Genomic DNA, 13,355 nt, shown 5'->3' with positions numbered 1-13,355 from the left:
AAGGTTTCTAAAGGCTCATTCTCAACAGCTACATTTACCTCTTTATGGACCATCATCAATCTATGAAGCAAGATGTGAAGGGCTCTGCATGAGATGGTGTGCTTATCCAGGCCTTAGCCAAGCCTGCTTATGGTATGAATTGTCTTTGGACCTCCAGGGCCAAGCCCCCATCATACATAATGATTACCATGTCCCAAAGAAGGAAGGCACCCTTATTTAGGACTATGTTATAGTGCTCTAAATAAGTTAGAACTAATGTGAGTAACACATCATTGTAACTAAAGGTACAATCTGGAGAGAAAGACTTGGATTCGAATTCTGGTTTAACCACTTATCAGCTATGTGATCTTAAGCAAGTTATTTTCCCTCTCTGTGCCTCAGTCTCTTCATCTATAGAATGGGGATCATTACAGTATCTACCATGGGCTTTCTTGGTGGCTCAGATAGTAAAGAATCTGCCTACAATGTGGGAGATCTGGGTTTGATCCCTGGGTTGTAAAGATCCCCTGGAGAAGGGCATGGCAACCCACTCCACTATTCTTGCCTGGAGAATTCCATGGACAGAGGAGCCTGGCGGGCTACAGTTCATGGGGTCGCAAAGAGTTGGATACGACTGAGCGACTAAGCACAGCACAGCATAGTTTCTACTCATAGGGATGCTGTGAGGATTAAATGATGCCATGTATTTAAAATATCAATATTTTGCAAAATGCCTGACACATAGTACAAGCTCAGTAAGGTTGGCTTTTGTTGCTATGTGAACAGTAAGTGATGTTAACATTCCCTCCATTTCATGGGAGAGGGAAATTCCAAGTTTGAAGTCCCACAGGCATCTCATCTGGTGACTCTGGGATCATAGAAATCCCTTCATTTAATGTCTCTCAGGTTTGATAAGACTGCTTTCTTAGGCAGGCAGACCCTGATGCTGGGAAAGATTGAGGGCATGAGAAGAAGGGGGTGACAGAAGATGAGATGGTTGGATGGCATCTTCAACTCAATGCACATGAGTTTGAGCAACCTCCAGGAGATAGTGAAGGACAGGGAAGTCTGACATGCTGCAGTCCATGGGGTCTCAAAGAGTCAGACACGACTGAGCAACTGAACAACAATCCTTCTCTTCTCCCTTCTCCTACTAAAGGTGATTTCTCATTGTTCCCATCAAAGCTTCTGCATCCTAGCAAAGTCAGTCTACTCACTACTCTTTTTCCTTGCATCCAGCTGGCTGATTCTACTTCTTGACATTTTCTTAGGACCACCTTCAACCTGCAGTGCCCCCTCCTTTCCTCTGTCACAGGTATTTTCCTTGTTCAAACTCAATCTCCAAATTGGCCTCCATATGCTCCTACTGTTCTCAAACTTTAATGTTCATGGATGTCCTTTCCTGAGCCCCACAACAAAATTCTGGCTTTGTGAATCTGAAGTAGGGCCCAGGAATTAAATTTTTCATAAAGCCTCCCTTCCCCATTCCTCCACCCCCAGGATACTCTGTGGCATTAACTGTTTTTTGGATCACAGATTGAGAAATAATGTTTGACATGAAAACACTAGTTAACAGCACTTGAATCAATTATTTCTCCAGATATCCTTAAATGCTAATACTTCTAATAAAGTAACACCTTATTAACTCAGCTTCATTAAATTGGAATTCTTGATTATTGGACAGAAGCTGAGCTGCCAAAAAGAGAGGTGGGAGCCTGAAGATGAATCTCCCTTCAAGATGATGAGTAGAGCTAGCATGCATATTTTGATGATTCATGCCGAGTAATTCCTTGCTGATTTATTCACTGACTGCAAGTTCCTTGATTAGGCCATTCAGGACCACATCTACCACTTTCTCTCACTTGCCTTATTGCCCCAGCCTCTTATCTGGTCTCCCCACTTCCACCCTGATGCCCCATTCTCCACCTAGATATTTTTGTGATCTTTAAAAAAAAATAAAACTCTGGTTGTATTGCCTGCCTGAATAAAACCTTTCAATGGTTTTCTGTTGCTCTTAGGATAGAGACCAAACTCTTCAGCAGACTCCACAAGGCACTGCATAGTTTGGCTCTGCCTATTTCTTCAGACTCATCTTGGTTCCCTCTTCCCTGGCTCTATGCTTCCAACATGCTAGCTTCCTTTCACTTCATTGACTAGACCCCATCTCCTTCTGCTACTTTACCTGTGCATGTGCTCATCCATGGCTCTGAAATGTTCTTCTCATCATACCCTCCTCACCCCACACACCCATACAAACACATGCTTGGTTAATCCCTACTCATCTTTTAGCTTGTTCACTCATGCTCATGCTCAGTCATGTCCAGCTCTTTGCGACCCCATCAACTGTAGCCCACCAGGCTCCTCTGTCCATGGGATGTTCCAGGCAAGAATACTGGAGTGGGTTGCCATTTCCTCCTCCAGGGAATCTTCCTAATCCAGGGACTTAACCAACATCTCTTGCATCGGCAGGTGGATTCTTTACCACTGAGCCACCTGGGAAGCCCTACTCATCTTTTGGATCTGGGATCAAATGTCTCTACCACAGGGAAACCTCCTGAACTGCTACTGTAGGTCAGTTTCCTTTGCTAGATCCTTTCAGAGACTCATGTTTCTTTTCCTCAGAATATTTGTCTCATGTTGTAATTATACAATCCGTGTGTGTGTGTGTGTGTGTGTGTGTGAGCTGCTCAGTTGTGTACAACTCTTGAGACCCCATGTACTGTAGCCCACCAGGCTCCTCTGTCCATGGGATGTTCCAGGCAAGAATACTGGAGTGGGTTGCCATTTCCTTCTCCAGGGATCTTCTCGACCCAGATACAATCATTACTATTTATGTAATTGTTTGATTAAAGCCCAACTCATCTTCTAGACAGTAAGCTCCCTGAGGGGGCCCAAAGCCTTTCACTCTATCTTCAGTATTTAACAGAGTGACAAGCAGGTAGAGGAAGCAATAAATACTTAAGTCAACGGGCAGGATAAATCCCTTCAGTTTCTTTCAAAGCAGACTACAACAGTCCAAATTTCTTTACTTTCTTCCCAAATCCAACACTATCCTGACTCTGTGTGTATGAGTGTGTGAGTGACAAGAGTTCAGAATTCCCCTAGAGGGAAGACCCCAATCAAGGAATAGGATTCCAAATTTACCCACTTAATCCTAAAGCTTTAGACCAGTCCCCTCTGCCAAGAGACCAGACAAGCATGGCATTGAATATCCCTGCCTATTGGCTTCCACATTAAACAGTGTGGTCCCAGAAGCCACCTGGGCATTGGAAGGTAATGATGGAATACCTGTTCAACTTGTTTAGTTGCAGTTCAGCATGTTCCAATCTTGTTAGCGATCACGTTAGCCAGCAAATGCCCTCTACACTAAACAGTTAACAATGGTACTTCAATAAATTTATCTACCCCACTCTTTCTGGTATGCATGTAGTTATAATTCTTGAAGTGAAATTAAGTGGGAGCAGTAACAGGAAACTGCTGATAATGATGATGGAGAATGGATGGCTGACATAGTGTTATGTCAGCCAGATAGCACCAGATGCCATTCCGAATTTTACATGACTGTGGAGCCAGTATTGGACAGAAGAGCTACCTTAACAATTTGGAACGGTTCGGCTGAAATCTAGGTCCAAATGAAATATATTAACTCCTTTTCTGTAAGCTTCTGACTCAACCAGTAAAATCAGGGACACAAAAAGATGCAGGACCCTTGCGCTAGAGGATAATTGAAGACCTAGATTTTTTAAAACTCAGATTGAGTCTGTAGGTTGCCTTAGCGTCCAGCATAGGGAAACTCTATGTGACTCCCTTGACTCTGACTGGAGGCATGACATGCTAATGCTTCTGTCTGTGAGAACCTTGACTACAGAGCAACTGAACAGTTTGAATGATTTTCTAAGTGGTCATAATTCTCTAAATATTCTAATATTACACGCTGTCCCTGTAGTCCATCTGAGAAGAGGCATGCCACAGGAAGATCATAAACGTAACTGGTCTTACAATGCCTCTATCTGCTCAAATATTCTGCTATTTGGATTTATTTTTTGCAATTGTGGCTATTTTAACTGTCTTTTCAACTGATGCAATAAAGCATATTCTTCAACATTTGAAATGCTGTTGGCAGGTGCTGTAGATCCCAAGTAATTTGGGTAGCTTTCTGCAGAGTTTACAAAGCCATTTTTAATATAATGATTTTTCAAATGAGTGTGCTCTGTGTGTGTGTTATGACTTTTTCTTTTTAGTTCCAACAAGCAAATGGGCAAATGAAATAAAAACCAACCAAAGAAGAGTTAATTAGAAAATTTTAAAAGGAAATAGTCTGTCAAAGTGCTTTGGTTTTCAGGTAATCTTTAGCTTCTATTTGATCCATCTCTAAACATATTTCCATTAGTCTCTATGATTAGGATGGCTATTGGAAAATTTCCTTCTTTTGTGATACTCAAAGTTTTTGTTCAATATATAATTTTAATTATCTCAATAAAACCATCTGCTGTACAAAATAATCTCCCTGTTTACTAAAAATTCATTTGCAAAATGTTTGGAAAGTGGCCACTAGATATAACTATTCCCCGGCTACTCTTTTTTTTCCCTACTCTCTTTTCTTTTTTTTCCACCAAAAGCATGCGTGAAAAATTTCCTTTTTGGAAATAACTGGAAATAATTTGGAAATATTTCCAAATAAAAAATTTGGAAATAACTTTGAGGTAATAACTGATATCAGATGATGAGTTACAACATGACCTAGCTACTTTACTATAGGTAACTGGGCTGTGGAGCTGTGCTAGACCCAAAGGCAGTATTTATGCCATGACCAGTGACCTCTGAGGTGGATGGCTTAAGAGTACTAACCAGATCCTTACTTATGGGGAATCTCAGTTTCAGCCTCAGACACTGTCCATTGGTCAGTAGTGGGATAAGTAGAAGTAGAGACAGAATAGCTGAGCTAAGCTCACAACAGAGCAATAAGAGATGGGGTAATAGAATACTTCTTGTGAGAGGAGGGCTTACTGTTATATGAGGAATGATGGTCAAGCTCTTTAGAAGGTATGTGTGGCTCATTTATTTACAATAAACATTCATTAACTGAAATACGCTGAGGACGTCCCTTTTCTTTGTAACTTGACTGTGTTTAACACATGGATCACCTTTAAAATTTTTTTGAAGTCTGGTTGTCAATGTGGATCAAATAGAAGCTGAACTAAATAAGAACATAGGTCTCCTCACTCCCTGTGTAGTGGTATTTGCAAGATCAACTTTACTTCCTTATCAGAAGAGCTTGAGTCCTCAATTAATTGAAAAGCTAAGTCATAGCTGAGATGTACTTTTTCAGACTTGCTGCTATCAACTGCATAAACTCTGTGATGTTGGCTTATGTGTAGAAAAAGTTGGTAATTATTCCATGAGATGAGGGGCAAATTTCCAGGTAGATACGTATAAAATATTTGATTGACTAAATGACACTTCTAGGAATTAGTTGAAAAATAGCTCCATATAGTCATTTAAAGCTCTGGTGAGGGAAACCCACACCCTAGAAAACACTTAACTCATAACCCTTCAAACAGGAAACACTTTTGCTCAAATGTTTCAAGAGAAGATCTTAACCATCAATTGTATGTTCATATCTTATTAAATGTACCATTTCTAGATGAATCTGCCTCTTCGGTAGATCTGTCCAAAGTTTGGGGAGAGTGTCAACATTTTCCTTACTTCTTCGGATAGAATCCAAAACTCAACCTTCTAACAGTTATTATTCCAAGACAAGGAAAGCTGTACCTAGGTTAATCAAAGAAATCTAAGGACTGATGCTGATTTTTCAAACTCTCAACCCTCTATCCCAGCAAAATTGTTGTATACTATGAAGTGTCCAGACTGGTGAAACCTGTTGTAAGGCTTTGCAAATACTGGTATGTTCGACGAAAGATTCAAAAGCTAAATGACTCAATTTCTTTGAACTTCTGTAACCACACTTATGAAATAAAAATGATAAGACCTGCCATGTCAACATAATCCCCTGAATCCTAGAGTATAAATTTGGAGATGCCTTACCAAATTATCTCATCCAGCCTCCTTCTTTAGCTCATAAGTGAGGTCTGAGCTTCAAATGGCCAATGTAGATATATTCAGAAAGATGCTCCAAACTATTAGCATCATTATCCTTTGTTTCTTATCTTAATGATGCCATTACTGATTATTCCAAAAGACCTCTTGACTGTTTACTTACTGGTTATCTTCATTGGAAAGACTCCTATTTTTCACACCCACCCTCCCCCCAAAAAAACCCCTCTCTGTCCTGGGCTTTAGCTCTATGCAGAATAATAGCCAGTATTGTTTTCTTTTCTTTTTTTTTTATGTGTCTGCCTCTAACTTAGATGATTGCATCTAAGTTTATCCCCAGAAAAACTTACATATTTCTAACCAAGAAGGCAAGTCTTGATTTGTCCTATTTCAGGTCATCTTTCTTGTATAAAAACATTATATATTAGCTGCAAGAGCTTTGAGAAATAATCTGGTCTAAAGACTTCCAAATACCAGTCTGCAAGCCAACTGCATCTGAATTACCTGGGAGGCCTTTGACAAATATAGACTATTTTTGCTTTTAGTTTTATTAGACTTTTTATTATGAAGACTTCAACCACATAAAATAAGAGAGAATACAAAAAAAGAAAAATCCTCCCAGATGATCATCATCAAGCTTCCACAATTAACCACCCATAGTTAATCTTGTTCCATTTATATCTTTTCCAGCCAATCCCTGGCTTATTTTGAAGCACATTTCATCCATAAATATTTCAAAATGGAAATATATTTTTTTTCAAATACTAATTACTGGGGTTCTGATTCAGTGGGTTTGGAACTGGGCCTAGGAATCTGTATTTTTAATAGGTGAAACTGATCCACAAATATGGTAGCAGCCTGCTTTGATTCTTATTGTAACAGAGAAAGATGTAGAATTTAGACTGGGGATGTCATTAGCAGAAGGGTACTCCATTGCTCTGTCCCAGTGACACAGCAGTGTCTTAAATAAATAGTCTTTTTTTTTTTTTGAATAAAGATATATTCTGAAGCCCTTTCTGAAAAGATAATACTTGCATGGTAAGCGCTTTGAAAATAATGGGCCAGATACTAGGAGGTAAGTAAACAATTTTCTGAGATGTCAGCTAAGACTTCCCAGTCTACACTGAAGTGTTATGCCTTTGAGCTCAACCTTCATTGACTGGACTACACATTTGGAAGTTAATCACAGACTGCCTTGTGACAGCTCATGTATTATGGAATTGATTTCACTCTTAAATTGCCTTAACTCTAAAACTAAATTGTAAGCTTATGAAGGGTAGGAACCTTGCCTGATCCAGCTTCGTAACATTATTCTCCCCACCGCCTGACAGAACCCTGCTTGGTGTCCTTTCACAGGTAATAATTACCTCTTACCTTATTCACACTACTAAGGGATTCATTCACCACATTTTTATACTAATGTGCTAAATAAATGTAGTGAAAGAGTAACTGTGCCTCACAATGTGCCTAAATACCAGGACACCCATGCACTGATTCAAAATGTCCTATTGAAATGTCCTGGGCTAGAAATATTGTTTCAGTGGCTTTCCATATTGACAGGAATTACAACTCCTATTTACCTCTTTAAGTGGCTAGATTAAAACCCTAAAGCTCAAATGGGAATGTAATCCAGGAGCTTATTAGTATTAGTGAGTTGACAGAGATGATGGCATTCATGATGCAGATCCTTTCAGGGTCATAAAGGGAGCATGGGCATTGCTTCAGCTGAATAGCCCGATTGGGATTCTCTAGTGGAGGTCATGGGGCTGTTGAGGACTCAATGGGTAGAAAGGGAACACAGTACAAAACAGTGGCTAAGAATGCAGGTTTTGTTGTCAGATGGGACTATCACAGTCCTGGCTCTACCATTTACTGGTTGTGTAACATTGGAACAGACACTTAACTTCCCTAAGCCTCATTTCCCTTATTTGTAAAACAGGAGGTTTATAATAGAACCTACTTCATCTGTTCATTCAACTGATATGCAGACCTTCTATATGCTAGGTTCTGTGCTGGCCCTGGGGATACAACCAAGTAGGATTTTGTGGGACCTTCCCAGGACAGACCCCCCTCCCCTATGTCCTCTGCTTTATTTCTTCTTTGAAGTACTTGGGACTTCCCAGGTGGCTCAGTGGGTAAAGGATCTGCCTACAATGCAGGAGATGTAAGAAATAAGGGTTCAATCCCTGGGTTGGGGAGATCCCCTGGAGAAGGAAATGGCAATCCACTCCAGTATTCTTGCCTGAAAAATCCCATGGACAGAGGAGCCTGGTAGGCTACTGTCCATAGGGTCACACAGAGTCAGATACAACTGAAGCGACTGAGCACACACACACACACTGAAATACCTAGAAGATAGTATTTCATGCATATTTCCTGAGTTTTTTGGATGCTGAAAACCACCACCAAATGGAAGCCATTAACTACTGTAACTGATGATCATGAGTATCCACAGATTGATCATGTTAACCAACCACCCTATTACCTCAAAATCAACCAGAGAATTTTGCATGAGCTGATCACATAACCTGGGATGCCCTTCCCTCATCTGGCCTCTAAAAATGCTTTGCTGAAACACTTCTAGGAGTTTGGGGGTTTTTGAGCACAAGCTACCCGTTCTCCTTGCATGGCCCTGCAAAAACTGTTATCTTCTCCAAACACCAGTGTTTCACTTTGTTTGGCCTCACTGTGCATCGGGCACATGAACTTGCATTCAATAACAGGGATACCACAGGTAATGAGCCAGATAGGACCTCTGCTCCTCCAAACTTAAATTCCACATGCTAAGATTGTGCTGAGGCTTAAATAGGATAATGCACATGGAGAACTGAGCATGTTGGTAGAACGTAAAAAACGTCATAGACATTAATTATCTTTATGTCTATTATTATCCAGGAAGGAAGGTGGATGGCACCACAAAAAGGTATTTCACATTTTGCCTAAGACTCATGCTATATACACAGTGGTAAAGAAAAACTGTGGCTTGGGTCCCCCAAGCCTATAGAAAGGCTAGAAACAACCCACAAAAAGGCTATTTGAAGAATGGAGAAAAATTTTCCCCAGTCAAGAAGATATTCTTATTTTTGCTTAATACCACAGCAGACCAAAAGAAGCCCTTTTATAGCAGCAAACTGTAAGTGTTCATGCAAGCCAGAACATCTACTCACATGGATTTGTATAATAGCTAGAGAAACAGAAGTGTAATGAGTGAGCTTTCTGGATTTGAGGCAACAAACTCATGTTCTTCAAGGACTAACATTTGTGCACAACTGTGGGCAGATACGGTAAGAATTTTCTTCTACGAGTATCAACAGGCCTGGTACTGAGAACTGATCCTCTGGTAGGAACTAGAATAAAATTCAATACACAGAAAATAAAGAATAGCTACACGATGATTAAGAAATAAATGATAATGGAAGAGAAGCGTATAGAACTTACCTCTGAAAACAAAAATTGAAAATCTAATGTAGGATATCCAAGAACAAATAATGATCCTGGACTTGGTTCAGCAGGAATTGATAGCACAGTGGTCTGATCTGAAGGGTGGTATGGGGAAGCAGCACCCAGATATCCAAGAGTTGAGGCTGGTACAAGAGATACATGGTTCCAAGGTAACAACACTAACTTTAGCCCTCACCAAAGAGTATGGCTAAAACTTTCTACTACTGTCTAATGTTTTATGTTTTCTGCCCTGGTCAGAGCTAGCTTAATAACTTGGCCAGGCTAAACACGCAGATCCCTTGCATTAGTGACTCCAGCTTCGGAAGTCTTTGTTTTATTTGTACCATGATAGAAGAGGGGAGAGAGAGAGAGAGAGAGAGCGCTCACAAGCTACAAGGTCAAGCATGGAAAATCAGTGTAACTACTCAGTCATGTCCGACTCTGCAACCCCATGGACTGACTGCAGCCGGCCAGGCTCCTCTGTCCATGGAATTCTCCAGGCAAGAATACTAGAGTGGGTTGCCATTCCCTTCTCCAGGGGATCTTCCTGACCCAGGGATCAAACCTGGGTCTCCAGCATTGCAGGCAGATTCTTTACCATCTGACCCACGAGGGAAGCCCATATATGTGCTTGCTATGCCCCACACAACAGTGTTCTCACTCAAAGATCCAGATGTAGATCCACAGACTCATATTCAGACCCACATTTAAGAGTCAACATGCAATCATTTTTCAAGTGACTGCTTATTTCTACCTTCCCTTAATTTATTTAGAAAGCTAACACTTATGCATATATTTATGGCTTAAAATAAAAGGCCATTTAATAAATCTAAAGATGAGTTTTGAGCAGTTCTTTTGCCTATGTTCTCTTTCTCTTCCCGAAACTGACTAATGCTAGATTCCAAAGGTCACTTGTCTTTAGCAATTACTCTGTAAGTGCTACATCCTACCTGCAGCCTTTTAAGCATTCTAGCCTAAAGAGAATTCATCCTCTTTTCTTGGAAATAAACGTGAACTGTCAATCGAATACCACTAATAAATGTTTCTAATTGATGTTTGAGGACAGGGAATTTTTTCACTTAGATATACTGCTTTTTATCTTGGTCAGTGGCCTTGCTGTTTATAAAAACAAAATTATTTGTGCATTCATAAAGCATAGGATGAGAGTTAAAGGACAATACTTCACTTTTCCTTTTGTCAAACTGGATAAAGGCACTATTTGCACTAGTTGGTTTTTTTTTTCTCATGATTTAAGTTTAAGGCTCGTATATTATAAATAGCCAAATCAAACAGAGATTCAGACATCAGTTTCACTTTAATGGGATGAAAATAACTACTCCAGTCAAATGCCTGAGGCCAAATCATATGTTGAGAAATCTAAATTTTGCTTCTTCCATTGCCTAGTTCAAAGCCCCTGCATTTTTTAACTGTAAAATGGGGATTATAGCACCTACCTCACAGAGGGACTGTTAAGATTAAAGTAAATAAGGTAACCATTGCAGCTGTTAGGGGAAGAAATGATTAATATCTGATTTCAAAGCCAGTTGAGAAATAAGACATGGGCGTAGGGCAAATGAAGATAAAAAAATATCAGCTTTATTACTGATAATGCTGAACTTAAGGATATAACTTTGGCATGCAGCCAAATGGTCTTAGTAGTTTTCTTCTCTCGACCTCTGATCTTTCAGATGGTTCACCTGAAGAAGAGTGGGTCTGCCTAGCAGACAAACTTACCCAGCATGTCCTCTTAGTTCTACCCAATTGCAAAACAGGGGCCAATGGATATATTTAGATAATTCACTCCTCCTCCCATGGGTGGGACTGTCAGATTTAGCATGTGAAAACACAGAACACAGAGTTAAATTTCAATTTCAGATACACAATGAATAACTTTTAGTATAAGTATGTCCCATGCAGTGTTTAGGGTATAGATACTCCTCCAACATTATCTGAGATTCAAATTTGTTTATCTGAAATTCAAATGTAATGGGGCATCCTATATTTTATCTGGCAACCCTACTACCCATGAGATGAAAGGAAGCGAGTGTGAGAAGAAAATTTAGGAGTGTTGCTCTAGTAGAAGGAGCATTACCCATAAGGCCATAGAAATAGAGCATTCTCCTGGCAGTCATATAGTATGGAACACAGTGTGTGCTAAGTATACGTTATTGCTTTCCTTCATGCCTCGAAGACCCTCATGGTAAACTCATTCATACCAAGGCTTTGGTTTCTTACTGTGTTGCTCTTCAAGAAGTAGTTTTACTTTAAATGAGGGCCAGGAAGAGGGTTAATGTTTAACCTACAGAAATTCTCTAATTATTGATTTTCAACCTTGACTGTGCATCAAAATGCCCCAGGGAGATTGTTAAAGATGAAAATACCCAGTATCCCCTGCCCCAAGTTTGATTCTGGGGTAGGATCTTGGCATTTGTATTTTTAAAAAGCTTCCCCAGGGAATTTTGATGCACAGCAAAGTTTAAGGCACATCATTCTAACCCATAAGTACAGTGTCATGGAGCAGGAAATGGGTGTTCTCAGGGAAAGGTATATGCCTCTATGCAACAAGTGATCTGAGAAACTATTATGCCATTGCATGGACCATTGGTTTAGAGCCACTGTTTAAGCTCATGGATAGAGAAAAGCACACCTTCCTTCTCATTTTGATAGCAATAGACCTAGGATGCAACAGTGAAATGATGAGTATTGAAGAACTGGAATAGGAGTCATTCCCCTCCTATAACTCTTTAACCACATTAGATATAGTGTGCTACTGGCTCTGAGGGCAAACTTGATCAAACATACTGTCCTTTCTCACTGCAGATTATAGTCCAATGTGAAAGTGCTACAAGAGAGACCACTAAAGGGAATAGGTCAGAAAGGAGTAAGGAGGATGGGTCATGAAAAGGTTTACAGAGAAGGTGAGATACCCTTCAGTCTTCACAGGGAGGGCAGAAATGCATAGAGGCTAGAAAATGAGAGAGTGACAGAGGTTGAGAAAGGCCAAGGCAAACAGTTACAGAGTCCAGGGGAAAGTTTCAGAATAAGACAGAAATAGACAGCTATAAGGAGAAGAAAGTAAAAAAGGCATACACACACACATTTACACTAACAAAGAGAGACCCGGATTTCTAGTGCTGTTTTAACATGGCATCATGGGGAAAGAAAACACACTCTTTCTATATGTATACACATACATGCACATACATACACATATATACACACACATTATTTTCTCAGAAGCTTAGCTCATGGCTTTGGGGAATCTGAAAGTATAGGAAACAAACATCACTGCATTTGCTCATTCTTGATGACATCTGTTATTAAAAATGGCTATTTTCAGGGAAGATATTGATTATAATTCTAAAATAGGCAGATATATCATTAGTATATTTAATAATTAAGGGTAGAATCATAATAATGCATTCATGCTCAATCGTGTTCAACTCTTTTCCGCCCCATGAACATAGCCCACCAGGCTCCACTGTCTATGGGATTTCCTAGGCAAGAATACTGGAGTGGATTGCTGTTTCCTTCTCCAGGGGATCTTTCAGGCCCAGGAATCGAACTCATGTCTCTTGCATTGGCAGGCGGATTTTTTACCACTGTGCCACCCAATACAGTATTGAAAAGTAAGGCAGCCTTTTTTCCTGAACTGGATCTAAAAGTAGAATCTCAAATGGCTGCTACCACAATTTTCCAGGACTAAGATGTGTCCCCCTCCCAAATGTTTGTTTTTATTTGAATTCATTGTCTTATTTTAATGAAACTTTTGGAAAGCCCTTTGCAGCTGATGAGCCCAACCATTAGGTGTAAGTGATTTGGCTTGTGCTCTGGGCAACGCTGTTGAGCACACCAGCTTCCTGGAAGAAAAGCGGTTAAGG

Source organism: Cervus canadensis, chromosome X (genome assembly GCF_019320065.1).
Source record: "Cervus canadensis isolate Bull #8, Minnesota chromosome X, ASM1932006v1, whole genome shotgun sequence".
NCBI lineage: Eukaryota > Metazoa > Chordata > Mammalia > Artiodactyla > Cervidae > Cervus > Cervus canadensis.
The sequence above is the reverse complement of the archived record's forward strand: the minus strand, read 5'-3'. Positions refer to the sequence as shown.